At 42.0% G+C, this 22,274-nt stretch overlaps 1 protein-coding gene across 4 annotated transcripts in view; it reads left to right on the top strand.

Annotated features, from left to right (window-relative positions):
* Positions 1-22,274, top strand: part of ARHGAP24 (Rho GTPase activating protein 24) — a 241,989-nt gene that overhangs the window by 48,417 nt on the left and 171,298 nt on the right. Inside the window, exon 1 of one of the 4 annotated variants that reach the window (XM_066186583.1) lies at positions 11,310-11,467. The exons of the other annotated variants lie outside the window; for them this stretch is intronic. The gene's annotated coding sequence lies outside the window, so the exon portion shown is untranslated. Of the gene's footprint in view, positions 1-11,309; positions 11,468-22,274 lie in introns of those variants that run through there. 4 annotated transcript variants of the gene reach the window in all.

Raw genomic sequence — 22,274 nt, 5'->3', positions numbered from 1 at the left:
GCATGGGTTTCCCAGATTTGCATGGCTGGCAGAAACTTGGACTAGAACTCAAATCTCAAGGCCCCTAGCTCATTGCTTTTTTTGGGCTGGATCCTGCTCTCTGTTTATACCCCTTATGACATCTGTCTCATTTTTGAGACTTGCCAGGTAGGTTGAAGAGAAGAAATTAACAGGACATTTCCACTGCAGTATCCCTAAGTTCCCAAAACCACAATTATAATTTTTTTTTTGAAGGGGAGAAGTAACAGTGGTTTTTTGTTTTGGGGGTTTATTTAAGCATTCAGTTTTGCTGAAATATTCCAGTTACAGGATTGACTATGCATGACTTGTATGCAAGCATCAGGTAGGAATCGTTTTACAGTCTGGGATGCATTTTCCTACTCTGAATTTTTCAGCTCCATTATCATGTTAACAGGGTAGCAACTTGCTGGGAATGGCGGGGAAGCCAGTCACAAGAGTATTGCATTTTCTGTTGCTTCTGGTCCCCAAGGTCTGGCAAGCAGGAAGGCTCGGGTTGCTACAAAGCCCTGGTCTGTGTTTGACAGCTTGGTTCTGGCTGAGAGCTGGCAAGGGTTTTGGCAGCCTCTCTGAAAGGGATTTGAGTCCCACTGTGGGCTTAATGGTAGATGCAGTGTGATCCGGTTCCACAGAAAGTTTCTTTCCTTGTGTAACCAATTACATTTTCTTCCTGCTCCACAGTCTGTATTGTTGATCACAATTGGTTGATGGGGGCTTGGGTGGGCAAGGGGAGCTTGGGTGAAATAGGGCTCAGTAAGTTTTATCATCACACAGCTCCTCTGTCACTTACAGGGACTAGTCTTTTTTTTTTTTTTTTTTTTTTTTTTTTTTGACTGATGGCAAAAGTTTTTACCTGAGAGTCAGAGATTCACAAAATACAGCCTCATGGACATTTATTGTAACATCCTAGCCTGGGGCAGGGGGAAAGAAACCAGGAAAAAGAGTTGAAAAGAGGAGAAGATTTTAACTTGTTAGTGCTTGGAATTTCCTGTGAAAGACTTGGTGTAGATGAGGTATGTGATGCTATTCCTCTATCAGCCATTGTTTGCATGGAAAACGCTGCTTGCAGGTCTCCTTGTAAGTGAATAATTTGTTTGTTTGCTGCTGCCTAAAAGTCGTTCAGAACTGCTTCTCCCTAAATAGAGATAAACAGATCTCTAGTAGCAAAGACAGAGGATTGGAAGAGACACATGAGGTTGCAGAGGTGGTCAGACATGTAAGGAAAGGAAACCTGAAGGTGCTTTCTGAAGTGCAATTTTTGCTTAGTATTATTTGTCTGGTTGCTTAGTCTCACTTTGTTAGCTGTTGGGATTTAGTATGCATTTTTAACCATTAGTTTCCATTCCCCCATACCTGATACAGACAGTGATGCACAGTGTGAGACAGGTGTGAACCATTGGGAGCCTCTGCCAGATCACTCCCTTGTTTTTCAGCATTTGCTGTAGAGTCTAAATGCTGGAATTGGGTATTGGCTTAGAAATAATGCTCCTGTCTTCTAAGAATGAAAGGCGCATCAGCTTCCCTCCCAATGAGAAAAACTGCATGACCAAGGCCTTCTGGGGGCAGCTGTGAGTTTCTTAATTTTGGAGATATCAGGTGTGATCTTAGTTTTGCAGTCTTTGGATCTGGATGTCTGCCACAGGAGCCTTCTTCCACAGCACTGAAAAAGCTGGGGAGCAGCAAGTGTTGACTGTTGTAGCTTGTTTGTGAGGGGCCAACAATAACCTCTGTGCTTGCAGTATGTACTGCAAAAATGAGATTAAATTAAAACCACAACAATCCAATATAAGCTATATGCCAGGTCCTTTATATATGTATTCAATACAAAATTCACCAGGTCTGGTTAAAGTGCATGATGAAATAATGGGGTCAAAAAATGAGGGATCTGCTTGACACCTGTCCTGTATTATACTGCATGAAATAGTAGTCCCCACCTTTTTTTTGTGACTTTAAAGCATTATTCTGAATACTTAAGGAAGGGAAGCATTTTTTCTTCTAGAAGAAATAGCCTTAATTACCTCATTGTTACAAGAAGTGACCCGTTTTGTTTCTGTGGCTGCTTGCCTGGAGGAGGAGGTCGTTTGCCATGACACTTGGATAAAATCTCTGGAATTAAAAACTTTGAGTATACAGGTCATCAAGCAAACATTAGGTTCTGGAAAATACTCATAAAACTAAATGAGGCATGTGGAGATGAGTGCAGCAGCCTTTATTGCCATGATTAGTTATCCAGTTTTGTTGCTTCATTTGAGTCTCTGATTTCACGTAGCCTCTGCTCATGGCATCACCTCCACTCACTGCATCTATTTTGTGTCACGTTGAGGAAATTGCAACAGCAGCTTAAGGTAGACCTCTGTGGCAAGCAGAATATAGATGCTTTAAAACATTCAAGTGTAAAAATCCTGTTCTTGTTGACAGGGTTATTCTAGGGTAAAAGGTCTTGGTGAAGAGGGGAGTATCCATAGGGAGCTCTAAAGGGAAAAAGAACAGATGACAATGGCATTGCAAGAGAAACCTAAGAGCCAGTTGAGGGTTTTTTTCTGCTGAAAGGTTTTTATTAAGCACCTGGAAGACATAAAATACATCTCAGAAGTACCCGAGTCAATTGACTGGCCTTGAAAACAGCTTCTATTTTGAGAAGAATGGACAGTTATTAGAATGGCTTTTATGTATAGGATAGCTGAAAGAGGTTCCTATTTATGCTTGATCCAAAGAGGGTGTGCTGAGTGGCAAATGGGGCTTTTTGACTCTGAAGGTAAAAGTCTTACTTTTGCTATTAAAATCAGATGGCTCAAGAACTCTCTCTAGTATTTTGAGGTAAATGCCACTGTTTGTGATGGAAGCTATCTGTCAGTGATGCATCCAAAAGAAAGGGAGAGAAATTACTTTGGACTTCTGTGTTTCCTGTTAACACTTGATCTGCTGCTAGAGCTATCTGTTGTGTGAATCACCTGTTGGAATTTGAAGGTTTTAATTGGGGGATCCTCAGGCTTTCCTTACCTGTAGTTCCTGTGAAATGCATTATGAGGAATGGCAAACACTGCTGCAGCTTTGAGTGCTCAGCTTCCCAGTACTCTAGGTAACCAAGCTTACCATGAAAATTGATGAAACTAATTGGGATCAGCAATCCACAAATATAAATGGGATTGCATCCTGTCTTTTCCGATGAGATAGATCTCATCTTTTGGCTTTACTCTGTAAGTCTCTGGTCTTACTCAGTGAGACCAGAGATTTACAGTACTGCAAAACAATGCATCACACATTAAAGATGAAGCGCAGCAAGAACTGCTAGTGAGATTTAGAAAGCAAACAGCCCACTAGCAAAAGGTATGTGAGCTGTAACCATTGGAACTTTTATTTCAGTTTCCTCTTGTCAGGACCACAGTGGAATGGAAGCAGTAGATAACCAAGCCCAAGTGATCCATATTTTGGTGAGGCACTGAACAATTCTTCAACCACTTTTTCCCCTGGATGCCTAACTAGACTAACCGCAGAGATAAGTCTTAATGCATGGCTGAAGTAAGTCCAGACATTTACTGATATCACCAATAAAATAAAACTTTAAAAAGCAAAACGGAGGAAAGCAACAGCAGCCTTAATAAAAGCATTTTCAGTGCTAGGGTAGTAAGAATGCATCAAAGCACTGGGCAGAAAGATGGTGAGTCTCCTGGAAGGATTTAGATGAAATAAATACTGTATTCTGCAGATGCCAATCAGTATTGTAAATACATAGTGATATATTAGTCTATGGCACGCTGAGAGGGTAAGCTATTCAGAGCGGTAGGAAATGATAACTTATCTGGAAACATTTGTTGCAATAGTAAGATGCTGGGTGTTATTCAGCCACTGATGCAGCCTACTTGCATCTGTCCTTGAAGGAAGTGCTGATGGATATTCCAGGATCACACTTAAATTATTGCAGAACATAGATACTGCAGGCAATGTCCTGCAAGAAAACAATCTGTGGATTTACCAAAGGACTGAGGTTCCCCTCACATACAATGTGTTGGTGGTAGGAGGTTCAGATTTTGTGCAAGTACCATATATTCAAGACACCCAGCCGATGACAATTGGTATCATGATGATGCAGTAATGCTGGAAATGATACTTGCACCTGGAAGAATGTGGAAATTCCACCTTTTCTCAGACAATCTGGGAAATGGTATGCTCCTTTTGTAAGGCATTGTGCAAGTCCTGATAGTAGCAGTCTTGACACAGTAATTCAAGATGTGAATTCAAGATGTTTTAGTGCTCCTTTTTGACTCACTCTTCAAAATAATCCTTTGGTAATATGGAACAGAATAATTTGTTTCCATTGCTCTTGCTTTTGCTCACTAATGAAAGCTCACCCAAAAAAGCTATTTGTGAGGTTTTTTTACTGCCCTATCCAAGTCTTCAGGAGCAAAATTTCTAATTTCTCCCTGGTGACTAAGCCTGTTGTCTTTTGGAGGAGAGTGTTTCGTGGGCAAATTGGATAACAATTGTCTTTTTTTGTCTCTTGTTTTTTTTTGTTCTGGTCATGTCCATCTTACCTTTGTTGCCCTTTGCACCTTCAATGATGTAGTTCAGGCAGTGGGGCTTGTCACTTCAGAGCTTAAGTCCAAGAGGTTGGGACTGACCTCTGGGTATCTGTGTTGGGGTTAAACATGCGTTTTGTTAGATCCCTCCTCCCTACATGCCACTAGGGTAAAATATAATGCAATGGTTGTATTGGTTTTCTCAACTGAAAAAAATGCAGACATTTCCTAGTGCAGATTGTTTGAGACATTGACTTCCTACCCCTTTGTGCTTGTTCTTTACTGACCTAATGTAGCAGTGACTGACTCGGGGGGTGATGCCTGGCTGCAGATGTCAACAGAAGTAATTGCTGTGATAGATAGGGACTTGAGCTGTTTTAAACAGACACAAATTGTGCCTTCTGCAATAACTGTACCTGTACATTTTATAAAGGCTTTTTGTTACAGGAAAGCATAGGAAGGAGAACATGGTTGCCTGAGGAGGATGTGCTCTGTGATGTTTTCATATTACTCCTCAGAGAACAGCCTTGACAGGTGAATGAATGTCCTCCGCACAGGGCGTGCAGATAGCTTGTTAGAAATCATGGGAATTGCAAAGCACAGACACACTGGCACATAATTTCATTGTTGAGGGTTTTCTGAATTCTTTACCTGCTGCCTTAACTGTGAAATCCATCACATTTGATGCTGTTTTCCCCGCGTATTATTCCAGGTTCACCATGGACTGCTGTTTTTCCCTTGTAAATTTACTGCAGCCTTACGGGGTGGCTGTTCCTGTTTTTTCCATCTAGCCTATTGAGAGGCCATATAAACTGGAGCTCCTGTTTACTGTTGATGAGGAACATTCACTTCTGAGTGACCTGAGAAGATTGCTTGGCCAATGGTGAGCTCCTCTGAGCTCTTAGGGCTTGTTTTCCTTTTCCCTACTGCTTTTTTCCTCCTAGTTTTCTACTGCAGCTGCTGCTATTTTGCTTATGAGAGTGAAGTTACTCAGCCTGCATCTTTGACTAGAAGGTGAGACTATGTATTTAAACATCAGATAGCAGGAACTTAACTCTAAATTAAGTTCTGCTTGCAATTTTTTGTATATACATTTTAAGTGTAACACCAAAAATTAACCCTGACACCCAGTATTTTTGGGTTTGCTAATTTCATCTTGCCTGCTCCAGCTGCTAAGAAGATGACTGAGGAATTTTCTGCAAAGTAGCACAGAATATAAGTGTAGATGTTAATTTTTAAGGGGAAGAAATCTTGTTTTGCAATGTCAGTATTCCCAAGAGGTACAGGCAAAACCCCCTTTTTTTTTTCCATGTGAATTTCAGCTTCTAGGAAGATCCCATTATTTGGGTTTTTTAAACTTACTTAAAAAACCCCAACATTATTTTTGCATGGCATCAAGTACTCTGCAGAATGCCCATTGTAAATTTTGGAAGAAAATGCATGTTGTATTTATATATTTGAGGGTTCTACTCTCTGCATAGAAAGGAATAGAAGTAAAACTTTCAGTTCCAAATTGTCCTGTGCAAACAGGCTCCACAATTTGCTGCTTTGAGCTGTGTCTTATAATAGTAAATCAAGACCACTGATGGACTGACTACATTAGGAAGTGTTTTTTTATTTTTATTTCTTCCTACAAGGGATGGCAGCAGGTAAGGATAAATTTGCTTGTGTTCTGTGCTTCGGACCAAAGACATAAGGTCAGTTACCTTCTGCCTGTCCTGTGAGTTCAAATGCAATTTGTTTTATAGCTGGGAAAGAATAGTATGTTTATACTAGTAAGGGCTATTTCCAAAGTAATCTTGGAGAAAAACTGGAAGATGTTTAGGAAGTCAAAGCCAAGTGGTGTAATCTAATCTGAGATCCTGGCAACAGCCTTGTTGAAGAGTCAAGTCTTGTAGTGAGTGAGTGCTTTAACAAAAACATTAATTTTAAAGCCTTGTGTTGATGTTCCTGATCTTGGTTGTCTTGTTTCTACATTTCTGAGTCCATTTGCTACAGTTTATCATCACTTTATCTACTGAAGCTCTATTCTGTGCCTTCTAACGCTTTCTCAGTTCTAAGGAATTAATATAATTTGAAGCACATATTACGTGGGTGACTGCCTTTTCCTCAGTCAGGACACAGTGGAATCAGCTTCCTTCTGTGTGTCCAGAATAACCCTGTTTTGTTTTTCATAATAATTTTAGTACAACTCTAGACTCAACAATCTGAACTTGAAGGAAGTAGACCAGATAAAATTGTTTGGACTCTTATAAAAGGAGGAGAAATTCTCTGCTGAATACTGACATCCAACCTAAACATGAGGGTTACTCTGAGCACTTGCACAGAAAGAAAGAGAAGTGATGAAAAGGCTTTTTTAAAAAAATATTGAGTATTATCACCATTTCTTGGGATTTGATGTATGACACACACATCTTAAGAGTCCTACATTAGTCCCAGTTATCCAGACTGGAAAACAGAGCATGTAGCTAGGAATTATGTTATTGAGAGCAACTACTGTTGCATGTGAGGTTCAGTTGCCAAGCACCGCAGGAATGGAGCAGGGACAGGAGGGACCCAACAAACTTGTAAGGAATAGTTTGCTGCCATTGGGAGAAGTGGATGTGTAAATGGCAGGATGCCCATGGGTTTTTTGAAATAAAATGATTCCCAGATGGACAGCTAGATTTTTGATATTTGATTGCGATTTGAAGATCCAGAAATTATTCAAACATTCTTGATGACTTTGAGTAGAAGTTTCCTGTATGTGGAAGGAAGAACTTAACACTTTTCAAACCATTTTCAACGTGTCAGGTTTTGGCCCTGTCTCTGAGCGCTTGCATGTCCGCCTTCTATGGCTGTTAGTGTAAGCAGCTTTATTCGTTTTTGAAACATCTTACAGAATCTGTCCCTAGGGAAACAGTAAAGATTCAAGCCACTGTTCTGCTTGCTGTCTCTTAATTCTGAGTGTGGTTTGTCCTTTTCTTGCTGAGGACTAAAGATACAGGAATATATTTATTTAGTGAGCTGTTGTTGTGTTTTCTACCTTGTGGTCATAAATTTTGATGACACTAGCTATTTGAAATTCCAGTTCTTTCCTTATTGTCAGCTGTACTATTGGATAAACAAAGGAAATAGTGGTAAGCCAGTACTCAAAAATATCCAACAGAAGTTAAAACGCTGGTGTTAAAAAGAATACTGCCTCTTCCAAAGTTATCCAGGCACTGAGGGGACACCACAGAGTGAGTTAATGATAAGGTGAATTGATTTCCATGAAAATGAAAATAGGAAATGACTGTTCAGCTTGTTCTATTGAAGAACATAATCAGTGAGAATAGGATGAGAAAGATATTTCCTGAAATGTGAAGTGAATTTAGTAGAGTCTTCTCTGTTGGTATTGGACAACAGAATCTGCAGAAGCAGCAGATGCCATCTGGGTTTAGTTACATGGAAAAATAAGTGGTGTTTTTTCCTGCTTGCTTAGACTTTTGCTCACTTTGCTCACCAGACTGCACAGATGTCTGTAGAGAAGTTGTTTTCCAAAGACTGTGTATACGTATGTTTATATGGATACTTGCCTTAGGAACATGTTTGCCCAGAGCAGGGGGATTACCTTTGGAACTGCTTGCACTTGGCCAAGGGTATTGCATGCCTGAGCAGGGCCAAACTGTCTGTGACAAATGCAGATTTCCTCCTTCCTGTTAGATTGTTTGGTAAAGTGTTTCTAGTTTTTGTCATTAAATGTTCTGGAAAAAACTTGTCCTTTCAGCGGCAAAGATTCAAAATCTTAGCTCCCTGCCATGCAGACATCAAGCCTTTGAAGTGTCTCAGTTGGAGGTTTGGTATCTAAGGAGTCATATAGAAGCAGTTCTGACACGAGCTGGTACCTACTGGCACCTAAACAGGCTTTACTTTGCTTTAATTGTGAATTGCATGGAGTTGGATAAACTGTTTCCAGTTATAGGCCTGCTCCTACTTTTTTTTTCCTAAGGTAGCTAACGAATGACTGGATATCGATGATGCACATGTAAACAAGACACCTCAGGCTGAAGGACTTCAATGCTCATGAAACTGTAAATATGAACTGGTCTACTCTCTAAACCTCGACTTTAGAGGGGTATCAGCTGGCCAACCATAAACAGAGACAAAGAACAGGAGCAAGTGACCACCCATAAGCCAAGTAAGGAAGGAAAGCTGATTACAAAGCCTCTCTTCATTGTTATTGTTTGTAATTTTGTATTGATAGCCAGACTTCACACGTTCAGCTGTTCAAGGATGTAAGTGGCTTTGCAGCTCAGCTTTTGAAAGCACCTGCATTGTGGGCACAAGGCTGTAAGCTGTCTGTTGTGCAGGAGCAGGTCTGGCACAGGACCAAGGGGTCTGTGTTTACCCAGTGCTGCAGCCGGCAGTTCCAGTTTGCCCTGCAGCTTGCTTCCTGTGTGTCCCTGTGCTTAGGAAGTACATTGTGCCACTCCTTTCTCTACGGTAGCTGGAAATTTTCCTGGGGTTACTTCTCTCTTAAGAGAACAGCACAGTAACAGAACAGTAATTTCCTATAATTTAAACAAGAGGTCTTGTGTCTTTATGTGGCTGTTGTTCAGATAAAGGCAGAACTGCAGAGATAAAACTTACAGAAGTGCCTGGGTTAAATTTTTGTATGATGTCGATAAATGTGACGCACGGAGTGAGGCTGCCATACATACAGGCCTCTCATCAGAGCAGGCATGGTCCTTGATGGTGGAAGGCTTTCCAGCCTACTTAAAAATGTTTTTTCTAGTGTGTCATTCTGGCAGTTCTCCCTCTGAGCCTGAATTTGGCAGCAAGCAAACTGAAGGCCAGCATAGGTATCCTGCTGTGCATGTGTTTAATTCTGTCCTCCTCACCATCTAAAGTTTGTGCACGTTTATTTTCTCCTCCTGAGCAGCCATGTATGATGCACCCTGTTTATTCTTAAAAAATGACATTGGCAGAGAGTCAGCAAGACTCAGTGGTTTCTTCAAACTGGTATGGTTCCTGGGAGAAGCTGAATTTTGGTGCGGTGTGCAGCATGCTGTTCCAGTTGCTGAGGATCTCTGTCGGCCAAATCTCTCCATTTGGCAGGGAGATCACAGGAAGGAGTTTGCTCTGCCTCCTCCTTGCTTTATCTCTGAGGATTTCTTTTCCAGAGGCAGGAGCAGGGACCAGCCCTCATGCTTAATGGCTTGCCTAGTTCTCTTTTCTGGCTGGTTATCTCACAAAAAAGCTGGGAAGCTGAGGAAAGTGTCTTGGGTATTCCCCCTTCATAAATGTACAGACATCTGGGCTGACTGCTGCCGGCCCCAACCCTTCTTGCATCATTAGTGAGAGGCTCAGGGGTTTGATTCAGTAGGGATAACCAGGTACCTGAATTATTTTGTTTCTGTTAAAAGTAGAAGTTTCTCCAGTGCAGTGGTATCCCATTTATCACTGCTGCAAGCTATGACATGTCACCTGCTACAATACGTAAATATTCTTCAGACCTCATCTATTGAAAAATCTGGCAAATCTAAAGAATAAATCAGAAAACTGACTGATTTCAAAAGGTTGTACCTATTCTTATGGTACTGATGATTTTTTAATGCTTTTACATTGGGTGGAGCTGGAACCAGCCAACACAGAACTGTGAGAAATGGGTCATAGGAGGGAAGTTGGTGGGAGTGTCTACATCTGTCCAAGCTGCACTCATCAGATGCAGAGATTCTCTTGCAAAACATTTTTCTAGCTTCTACAGATCTTCCAGCTCCAGTCATTAGAGGAACACCACGTGCCTGGTACGTGTAGCTGAAAATGTGCAAGATTTTGCTGTTAGTGTGTACACTAGCCTGAAGCCAGCTTGCGATTCAAAATGAGATATTGTGCCATCTTCAACTATCATTATTAGTATTTTTTTTTCTTATGATCTCATTGTGGTATTGTATTAGAAACTGCTTTTTGTCTCGTGATGGGGATCTGAAAGTAGAAACCAGGAAACACAGCATCTAGGATTTTCCGAGAGGCTGTTTCCACCGAAAACTGATACTGTGGTGTGCTGGAAGGGAGGATGGAGGCTACAAGTCATTCACTGCCCTCTCTGAGTATGGAGAAAAGCAGAGTGCAGCCTCATGATTCCTGAGTCACCCGGCAGCAGGCATCACTCCTGCCATCCAGGGAGCGGACAGCAGCTCCCAAAACCCAATCACGGCTGCAATTTCCATCCTAATTCCCTGATTTCTGCTGTGCACTTCAGTCAGAGGCTGGGCCTTTGGACCCTCGTTGTGCGGGCCCACGGATGGGAAAAATCCCGAGTCCCCTCTTAGGAGCGCTAAGCCGTGCTAAGCTGCAGAGGTGCTGCTGGAAGCGAATGAGTCGGGGCTGCTCGGAGTGCGTTCACTCGACTAAATCCGCATCACAGGCACACAGGAAAAAGGAGAGGGGGCGGCAAAACTCTGCGTAGGATCTCGGGCCGTCCGCGTGTCCCCTTGGAGCGTGGCAGCGTTAGGGACAGCAGGGAGCCCCGGGACAGCTCCCGCCGGCCGTCCCGGCGCTGGCATTCCCGGACCGCCTGGCAAGGCGGGCGCGTTCCTCCAGCAGCGCAGCCGGCGGCGCGCCCCGGGGCTGCCAGCTGCCCGTGAAACCCGAAACCCGGGGGCCGGCCCTGCGAGGCGGCCCCGGCCCCTCGGCGGCCGCACACAGCACATCGCACGTTATCCATCACCCTCGCCCGCCGCCGCGGGCTGCCCCCGCCGCGGCTCCCGGGGCACCGCGGCAGCCCCCGTGGGATGGTGGCAGCCCCGCCCGAGCACAGGTCGCCGGAGCGGCTGTGGGAGGGGGCGGGAGAAGAAACTTGGGAGCGCAGCCGGGCTGAAATCAGCTGCGGCCGGTGCCGGGCGTGCATGGGGCAGCGGGGCGGCCCTGCGTGAGGGAGGGCGGCCGGAGCGCGGTGCGGGCAGCGCCGGGTGAGTACCGCCCGTGCCGCTGCTGCCTTGGGCACAGCCCCGGGTCTGTCTGTCTGTCTGTCTGTCTGTCTGTCTCTGTGTGTGTGTGTGTGTGAGTGAGAGACAGCTGCTCGTGTCTGCTCTGTGTGTGCGCGTAGGCATCTTTCAGTGTTCGGCGTTGTTATTTCTTACCAGCGCTAAATACTTCCGAACAGGATCCGTTTGTGTTGGTTTCAGGGGCGCAGGCTGAGTGTGGGTCATCTGACTACTTGTTGACTTGAATATAAGTCAAAGCCCTTTGTGCTTTTGCTGCAGTCTTGGGTTTGTGGTGGTTGTCTTGAAATCTTCCTCCTTCTATGTAAGTTTCTGTGGCGGGATTTGAGAGATAAGGTCCTCATTGGGACAGATTTCGAAATGAGGATTTTCCCTGACTCTTTTGTGATTACAGTCTCCCATGGATTTTTAGAGCCACTGAGCGGATTTCTTTTTAACGTAAGGGAGTAGTTGTCTTGTCTTTTTCCTTGAGAAAGAAATTGAAGGTAATATTTGTCTCTATCTTCCTTTGCAGTAATATGCATGTATGTTGTCAGTTTGGGAGTTTACTTCTTCCAATGGGGTGGAGAGTATTAAATAATTCACGTTTGATGATGTTAGAAAAAATTTTTGCAACCGATGACTGCAAGTAAACAGCAGGGCTTTTTTTAGATAGGTACCTTTGTCCTGGATAGGTAGAAATAAGAAAACAAATTTCCTGTATAGCATAGTGACTTCATAACACAGAATTTATCTAATATTAATCTGAATTCTGTTTGTCTGAAAGTAGCGTGGTTGCTGGGAGAGGATGATGATAACAGCTCTTAGATCAGCAGGTATTAAGATGCTGTCGAGTTCTTCTGTTGCACAATAGTTCTGTACCTAGGAGGTGACAGTAACTTCTGTCATTCGGGGTTCCTCCTGAGGTAAGGATTGAGGGAATGGGACTGAGCAGTACAAGGAGCAAAGTATCTTGTCCCAGCTAAAAATCGTTTCAGTGGAATCTCGTAGTCATAGAAGATATGCAGAGTTACAGGCAGAGGTAGATAGAAGGAGGGATTGAGAGTCAAGTGCCTGTTTCCAGTCCCATGAAATTTTCATGCCGTGGCAGGTTTTGTTATTGCAAAAGGCATCTTCTAGTACGTGATAGAGTGACTTAAAGTTAAAAATAAATGTACTTAGAGCTTGTTTCTTTGTGCATGGTATCTAAAGTTATTAGACTGCCTCTTCTTTAATTGTTGTGTCTCTCAGCTGCAGTTTTCTTCTCCCGTTCTTTACTTGACTTTCAGCCTTTAATGAAACTAACTAGGTTTACTTTGGAATAAATGGGGTGCCCATCCCAAAAAATACCAAATCAAACAACCTCCCCGCAGAAAACAACATGGTAATTGAGTAAAAGTATAAAGCTATGTAGAAAATTCAACTGTAAACATGATTGTCTGTGGAAGGCATGACTCCTTTGCCCTGCTAGGTGTTGCGCTGTTGGGATCAGGTGAGAGGGAGGCTCTGGGTTGTTCCTTTTGACATGTGCCTCCTGCGTTTGCAGACTGCTTCATGAAGATTACTTCTATTAGTTGCTCTACAACTAGGTTCGTTTTTCTGGAGGTGGAATTTAGAAAGAAGCAAATTAGGATCCCTGTAAGAAATGGACCAGTTGATAGTTTGAAGTCCTGATAGGGTCATGTCTTCAGCAGCAGCCAGAATCAAAACCCTCTGTGACCTCCATGTGCAGCTGTAGCACACAAACACGTCTTGCTGCTGACTCAAAATCTTGGTGGCTTTTATTTTTTAAATGCACCAGGTGGAAGAAAAAAAAAAAGGAGTTCAAATTCATGGTGGGTAGTTTGAAGTGATTTGCATCTGCTAACTTTAACTGTCTTCTGTGTAGACTTTTTTGTGTTTATTGTGATCTGATGGCCTTTGGAAGTATATTTCATTCCTGGAGCTATTAACTGGCTTTCTCTATATTGGGAGGGAGTCCTTGATGCAATTTTTATTTTAAAATAATCTCCTGGAACAGAGTGTGATACTTCATCATATTGGGGTGGCATTTTTGTTGTACAATGTTTTGAGAGTGTTCAACACTTTTGAGTGTTCTGAGAGTGTTCAACTTCTTTATGTTAGCTTTCAGCCAGGGAGGAAAAACAAAAGGTTGTCTTGTCTTGGTGTTGTAAACCAAGGAAAACATGGCACGAGTGTATCTGGTATGGTTCCAAGTCTGGAACTTGGCGTTCTGTTATGTCAAAGACTCCAGGTAAGGTGAGCTGATAACGTTGGATGATAAGGAAACACACAGCTTTTAATGACATTTGCTACTCTGCTGCCAGTCTTGGGAGGAATTAAAAAGGCAATGGAGGCCAAAATTCCAGCTTAGATTCTCTTCCTTCTTGTAAGACTGTGGAAAGTGTGAGTGGTAGGATTTACTGTTAGTTTCTATTATTATGCTAAAGCAAGGATTTCAAGTTAGAATTATTTTTTATAGTTGTTGCCTGGATTTATTTAGAAAAATCTTGATTAGGTCTCACTTTTTAAAATCAAAAGCAGTCAAAAATACATGAGAATACCAGGCATCTCAAAGTTGGATGTACTTCAGCAGCATAGCAGCTTCTTGTAAGTTTCCTGACTCTTTCCTGCTGCTTGTGCCATTTTGCCAGTTACATACATTTGGGTGATCAAAGTGAGTATGGTAAGGACTGGAATAAAGCTGTAAATTGATTTTGTATTTAATTGATTGTGGATCCTGAATAAACCTTGATTAGCTTCCTTTATAAGCTAGATCATTTAATTGTGAGGGAGTACCCTGTTTTGCCAACAAAGTCATTTGATAGACTCTCCAGTATATTCAATTTGTTAATTATCATCAGTCAGCTTTACTGCATGTTTTGGACTACCAGCTTTGTTAGCTCTGGTTCTCATTAGCTCTTTGTACGTTTAATAGCCTTCTTTATCCAAATTTCTACTTTCTCTAGAGTTACTATTTTATTCTTGACCTACTCTTTTAAAAAGTGGAAAATAAGGTTTCTTCATTTCTTCATTCTTTATCTTTCTCTATTCCAGTATTTTAAAAAATGGTTTCCAGAGAATATGTTCTCAGGTACTGTCAGTTCTTCCCAACTTGAGCATGTGCTGAACAAGGAGAGACAGACTAGTGCACAGACAGACAGACAGCTAGCTGACCGTCAGTGGCCTTTCCTCTTTGTATCTAACAGCTTCTTTGGTATTTGTCACCTGCACAACTTTGCAGTCATGATCTTTTTTTTTTCTTCTTAATTTTTCTTCCAAGTCGTTGGTTACACTGCAAAATAAGATAGTTGCCTGGAGACTGGAAGCCACCTGCAGTGTGGTGCCTTTTTTTGTTTACGGTCATGGTCTTTGACTTATCTGTTAAATGTTTGAATTAATTTTGTCTGCTTGGCTCAGCTGTAGTTTCATTGGGCTTTTCTAATGAAAATGTCATGCACCGTCAAGCCAGAGGTCTTGCAGGAGCACACGAGCTCACTGCTTTTGACTTCAGCAAACTTCTGTTGTTCACTGCTGTAGTTGTTAGTTAGGAGGGGCTTTCATGCTCCATTGCTCAATGAGACAAACCTCAGCACGTGCTGAATTCCTTGGCGGTGTGTATAGTTTCTTGCCATGAAATAACCTTTCATTTTCCTATACTGAGTTTTGTGTGACTCTGTGTAATGGCAATTAGGATCAGTGGCTTTTTAGCAAAGGCATTTCTTACGTGTGTTACTTCCAAGAAGTAGTTGGTGTGTTCCTGTGGTTCTTTCCCCAGGTTTACCTTTTCTTTTAGAACAACAAATAGTTAAAAAGGGAAAGAAAATAGAACTTGTATTTTAAGTGGACTGGTGTTCTTGGCCTATCAAATTAAACAATGATGAAGTGTTAGTAAAACCCAGCAATTTGCCTACTTGCAAAACAGGAAAATAGCTCAAAATAAGGAAATAGCCGACGCATTTTGGCCCAGACAACACTAATCAAAGAAAAAAGCATGTTTGGTTCTCCCAGTCAGTGATGTCTAGAGGGATGTTACTGCCTCCCAGGTACAGACAGAGTGCTCCTGCAGTAGGCAGAGAAAGTAGCCTTCCAGTTAATCCTTGCTGGGTTGGCTTGACCTCGGCTCTGGCAACAGCATCCTGGATTTTCCATAAGCTGCCTTTCTAGCTGTTTCTCTGACCTCCCCCAGCTACCACATGCTGTGCTGTGAGAAGAAAAATGTGAAGGAGGATAGAGGTGACATCAGGGGAGGAGGGTTGTAGTAATTGGCAGCTGAAGCTGGAAAAAGGTCTTAAAAAGGATGAAAAGAATGGTCAAGGACAGCACAGCTTCTGTGCAAAAACAGTGCAGCAGGAAGGAACTTTTCAGCCTGGAGATGAGATGACTGAGGAAGCTTTACCAACAAGTGGCAGGAAAGGGGTAATTAGAGACTACTTCTTCCTCCCCCCCCTTTTTTTTTTTTTTCAGTAGAGGAGTCCCAGAGTGTGTCCAGGAATGACGGTGGCAGGCTCAAAACAAATGAAAGGAGGTAGTACTGTGCACAAGATGTAAGTAAGGTGTAATTAATAAGTACTTGCATCATAGGGGTTAGTAAAAGAAAACCCAGTTTTAAGGGGTAGCTAGCCTGAAGTATTGCTGATTGCTTGTCTATCCTGTTTCCCTGAGTTTTTACTTCAGTCACAGTTGGAGATGGGATGCTGGGCTGGATAGGCTCTTTCTGTCCCATTGTAGCCATCCATTTGTTCAGCTCTGACCCTCTGTTGTTTTGGTATTACTTATAGCAAGTTGTGATCTTTAAAAATCGAAAGTAAAAGGATTCACCACCGTTTTGTTTCCAGGCAGTGCTGTGGGAATGTGGAGGCATGGTCTCACAGGACGAGTTTTTAGACAATGAATAACCATGGATCACATCAATTCAAGTGGAGCAGAGAGAGACCCCCTGAAGCCTGCTGGAGCTCGGTCAAATAAAGCTTTCTCTATGTACCCAGCTTGACAGCTGACTCTGAGGAGGTGGAAGATGAAGAAGCTCAAGTGCTGCTGTGCTGCAGCAGTCCCAGAGTGCTAAATGACTGTTTAGCAAGTAGGAGAGTGCTACAGTCAAGGGTGACTTAAAGTAGGCTTAAGGCCCCTCTTGAGTTTCTTGAGAAAGAAAAGCGATGCAGAGGCTACAAACAATTAACTTTGATTCTCATTCTTCAAATCCTGCTTTGTGAATCAGCTGAATGAGGTGACTTCCCTCCATGGCCATATTGGTTGATAATTCTTTCAGTATTTTGGAGGGGAAAAAAGTTTCAGTAATTCCCAAACGAACTGTGCCTTTCATGGTAGCTTCAAGGTCTTGTTGCTGTGTGCATTTAGAACCTAGTGACTTTAATTTGGTTGATTATTACTGTAATGGAGTTTTAATCATATTGGTCTTACCTACTTGGGCATGGACTGAGAAATAAGAATTGTGCAATTATCAAGATATAGCACAGAATATGATAAAACTCATTTTTCATCTTTCCTCTTGGAGCATAACAGATTGCTGCAGTTCAAAGACAAGTATGTGAACACAGACATGTATCTAGGAGATGAAGACAGACTTCTGGAAATCTTATGTATTTAATGACATCATTGCCTTATTTCAGAGTGTTGTCTTGGAAAGTGTTCTGAATAACTTGGGGTCTTAGTGTTATTGTTAAAGGTGAGATAATGATGAAGGGAAAAGCTGTGCTGCATATTTGCTTATAACTGTAAACTACCTACCATGGAATTTTGATTGTCTAGAAGTTGGAGCAAGCAGCCTACTTGCTGTATAAGCTTTTTTTGTTGCGGACCCTCTAGACAATTCCTTCAAGAGTTTGGGTTTCTGGTTGTTTTCTCTGTGTTTGTATGTCTCTGGTGGGCTGGTGTTGAGCTCTTGCCTCTTCTCCGTGATTGAGATCAAAATCTTGTGTCACATGCATAGATAGTTGCTGTGGTTATCCACTAGTAAGTGTTCTTGCAACACACAAGCCCAGAAATCCTGGATGCTAGAAAGAAATAATTCCTCTGGCAGTTGTAATATTTGTGCAGCTGTTCCCACAGATGTTTCTTCTTTCTTGGCGTTTTTTTAATTTCTCCTAAGAAGTAAGCAAACCGAGGCAGAAATGTTAAAGGGCCTGCCTAGAGAAGGAGAGAGAAAATGCAATACCTTTTAGTTTGGACACAGTGATTTACGTTCTTTCAAAATGACCGCGAATTCTTCCTTTGTTTGCCAAGTCCAAAGCCTGCTTAGGCTCTGCAGAGCTGACTGGAAGTGTCCTAAAATGGGCACTTTGCAAATAGGCTTTGGGGTCAGAATCTGATTGTAGTAATTTGGGATCTTAATAGCATTGCTGGGACTCAAATGGACCCAACTTCAATGTCTAATTAGCTCATTTTATAAGTAGATAGGAAACATACTGGTCAAAAGGCTTGTTCTGACAGAGCTCTGCCCTGTGGCTAAAAGTGAAATTTTGGGATGAAAACACGGTGGCAAACACCCCACGCTCTGCCATCAACAACTGATTTCAAGATTGAGGACTAACTCTGTTCATGTGTAAGATACATTTGTTCACTGTTTTAAAGAAAGCAATTACAATTCTGTTTAATGGTGGTGAGAAGTCTGGAAGGTGCTATTTTAAATACAGCTCAAGTAAAAATTCTTTAAAAGTCAAATTATTTGGAATGTAAGACATTATTAACATTTGATGCATGATGGTGAAGCCTCTTCTCCTCTTAGGAGAATACAGGCCTCAAACTAGAATCAGTTAACCTCATCCCCCAGAAATGTTTAATAAATAATATTTAGGAAAATATGCATTTGTATAAATAGAAATCCATGTCTTGATGCCAGCAGCTTTCTTAGGTTGGGTTTTTCTCTCGGGGGTCACAACTAAGAAAGCAGGAAGAAGCTCTAAGAAGGCACACGTTGTAAGCAGTGTTCTTCAGTAATGAAAACCTATGAAAAACAATAAATATCTGTCTGTATGCCAGCAAGACCTGCTGCTTTTTGGGTTGTTTAGTTTTCCATGTAACCTGGTGTATGTGTGATATCTGCTGCCTAGACTTAACCAGCCATGCTGGAGTCCTCTTTCTTCAGGGAAATTCGGACCTGGCTTTGTGTATTCTGTGAAAATGAGAAAGCAGCCTTAGACTCTGCACATAAATATGTCAGGTGTGTAAATATCAGGGAGAGAGCAGAACTATTTTGGAGTGATAAGGAGGAAATTGGTGTAGCCTGTCTGTGAGTGTGCTGTGATGAAAGAAAAAAATTGTAACAGAGTAAGGAGTTCTTGGGAAGCCTTGGGACTGCTGGCTTGCGGATGAGGGGAAATACTAAAATGGCTGTTTTGATGTTTTTTCGGTCAGAAAGTAACTATGTTACCGGCTTCCCTGGGGTTTTAGAAGTTGGGCTTAATGAGCAGGGAGATCCTTTCCTGTCCTGCCTGTTTGTCCTACGTGGGCAGATGGAAAAAGTAAGTCTAGTTCTGAACCATGGGCATATTCAACAGGCATTGTAGGATGTGTCAGGACAAAAATATAATTGACATCAACGTGCTTATTGTAGGACCCTTATTATTTTCACTGTGAGGATTCTGTCCTGCAGTGAGTCAACTACTAATGAATTGAATAGAATCATAGAACTATTTAGATTGAAATAGACCTCTAGGATCATTCAGTCCAATTTTTGAACACCAGCCTCTGTGCTGACTAAACCACAGCACTAAGTGCCACATCCAGCCACTACTTGAATGCTTTCAGGGATAGTGACTTCAGTTCTTTCTTTCTGAACAGCTTCACTGCTTTTGAAGAATTTCCTAGGTTTTAGCACTGATGTTACAGCTATGGCCGCTTGCCACGGTGATTCAGCTCTTGAACTGGTCAGCTGGCATTACTGGGTAGGATTTACCACACTGGCAAAGGGTTGAGGGCTCTGCCCTTTGCAGTGGTCAGTGGCTCTTTGTATGGGAGTTAGTTGGTTGCTTCAAATGCTGCCTTCTGCCAGGCAGTGAGGGGAGAGGGACACTTCTGGGAAGGAGCAGGGACAGCTGTGATGATGATGCTGTGAGCTGGGGAGCTCGGTGGTTTCTCATGCACACTCTTGAGTCTCTTGCATCTGGCTGTTCTCCTGTTTAGTATGTGGTGCATTCCCATGTGCTGAATTCCTGCCTCTTGCTGTCAGGCTGGGCTCACAGTGCACTCAGCTGACACCAGGAAAGGACTGAAGCAGCCAGTTGAGCGTGCAGCACGTGGCATGTTCAGTGACAGGACTGTTTATCACGTAACGAGATTAAGCCCCTGTGCAGCAGCACTGCTGTACAATGCAGTTTCATGTAGCTCTGACACCTTTCCTTGGCAGCTGGGAAAGTGCAGGAGGCCTGATCCTCTGCCAGCATTGGAAATAAAATCCTTAATTCTCTCTGACTCACTTCAGCCGTTTGTATCATGTTTGATGGTGTCACCCCTGGGACACTGCTTTGGAGATGTTCTTCTCCCAGCACCCACAGGAAGGCTCTGAAACGTGAGTTTTTACCATTTCTTACTTTCCTAGGGACTGCTTGAAAAAATGACAGATGAGCCAAAACAACATAATAGGTCCTGTTAGTCCACATATGACTACGCAGTATTTTGTAAATTATTTAGACGTCCAGTAAGCAATGAAAAAATATGGTGCATTACCCGGTGGAAATACCTAGGCAAGGAAATAATTTCTCGTCTGGCAAGGGCAGGTCTGTGCTGCTGGGCTGTGCACCAAGCCTACAGCCTTTTTTGGAGGGGGAAGGAAGGGTTCATAGTTCAGAAGAGGTATTTTGTTTTGTAGGAGGTTATGCTGCTCAAGGTGTACACCTGGGTCAAGGCTCTGGTGTCCCATGACCTTAGACTTCTGAGGAGAAGTTAGCTCTGGTAACTGAGCTCACCATTGTGGCGCTACGATGTACCTCATTAAGGAGCTGAATACCCTATGCTATGCTTTGAATACCTTTGAGTGTCTTAGGATGGGGGGATTGTGTGGAAATAAGCCAAAACTCGGTGTCTGAGACCTGTGATATCACTCACTTATGAACATAAGTTAATTCATACTTACTTTCCAATACCATGAAGTATCCAACAGCTTTACATACAGCGTGGCTCCTGGGGAGGAAAAATATGGTAGCTGTGATAACAGTGTATTCTGTGAGTGGTTTGGTTTTGAGCTGCTAGAACATTGCTATTCTTTTTGTAGTTTCACCTTGGGGAAAAAGTTTAAAATATTTCTTGAGTCGTGGAGGTGCCACGTGTTGGACTACTGTGTGTGTGACAAGTTTCCCCTGTGGCATGTACCTGAAAAAGAGAGTAATGTGTGTACAGTGTCATGTTCTGTGCTGACTCACATGGCTCATTCTTGTCTAGCTGAGGATCAGAGGTCCGTGGTGAGAGATAGTTTGCATGGATTTTAGGCAAAGCAATCTTGTACTCAGAAAATTCACGTGATGCTTCTTGTTAAATCTACATCTTTCTCTCATGGAACACTTTTTACTGTGTTGCTGAGCTTTGTTAGGTGTTAGGGAATTTCCTAGAAACGTGAAAATCAGATAGCAGATTTGCATGGGGAGATTGCTGGCAGTTTCAGACAGGATGTGTCGAGGATGTGTCCGTGGCATGACAGTACAGCAGTCTTGGATGCTCACTTGGAAAATATTTAGTGTGGAGATGGTGGTAGGAGGGTCCTCTGTAGATTAATGTGAAGTTAGTATCTGTGCTTAAAAAACAGGATGAAAACCTGAGCTCTGAAACAAGCTGCATGTGCAGTTGGAGGTCTAGAAAAAGTACATTTTTGTGTGTTTTCAGAAGAGCTAAAAACACAGCTTTTTTTGGCATCTGCTGTATAGATTGCGAGCAATGAAAGATTGAAGCCTTATCACAGACCCAGAAAGATGATTTATTTGAAATGTCAAGAAATCAATCACAGAACTTAATAGGCCAGTTAAACAAGCTTTTCAGTTTGGGTATGTTTAAAAGCAAAAGAAGGCTTGGATGGTTCTTGTTGATAAACTTGGATGCCTAGACAGATTGCTTGGAAACTGATATGAGCAACTAGTTTGCTCTGAGACTCATTGAAAGTGGAACGAAAAGAAAATGTTTTTTGGCTAGTCTGTCATTTGCAGGGTTTTTTTTTATTATTTTTTTTTTTGAGGCTAATAAGATAGGAAAAAGTAAAGTAGTGTGGAAATTGGGACATGCTCCTGTAATTTTTCCCCTTTAATGAGCCATTGAAATTTAACAGAGCTCTTTGGAGGGTGTTTTTAAGCTCTAACTTGTTGTATTTTTTTTTTGGTAGTGGTAGTGCTGAAACACCTCTACAGAACAAATGGGTGTTTAGCTGAAAGCTTGATGTGAAAATATGTTAGTATTGACCAAGTTGTCAGGGAAAGGTTACAGAATTCTAAGATAGAAGATACTCATTTGCCATCCTGGGACAAAAGAGTGCAGGATAAAATTGCTGATGGCTTGGAGTGGTCTGAGTATTATTTTTTACTGGCACTGTTTAATATACTATATGACATAGTGTGTATATATATATATATATATATATATATATATATATATATATATATGTCAGTTTAATTGGTTTAAATTACCTTTGGAATAATAATAAAAAAGCTTTACTATTAAGTAGCATCTCTCATTCAGGCCTTTGGGCTCCTTTGTAACATTAGAATGGTTGTTTATTTTTCATAATAAACATGAATTTTGGGAATCAGTTAATAAGGGATGAACAAATTTCTCATTGTATGTGTTCTAGAGATGG

Source organism: Chamaea fasciata, unplaced genomic scaffold (genome assembly GCF_029207755.1).
Source record: "Chamaea fasciata isolate MVZ Bird 193981 ecotype frontalis unplaced genomic scaffold, bChaFas1.0.hap1 SCAF_6, whole genome shotgun sequence".
In the NCBI taxonomy this organism is placed as follows: Eukaryota; Metazoa; Chordata; class Aves; order Passeriformes; family Sylviidae; genus Chamaea; species Chamaea fasciata.
Note: the sequence above shows the minus strand (reverse complement) of the source record. Positions and strands in the feature narration are given on the sequence as shown.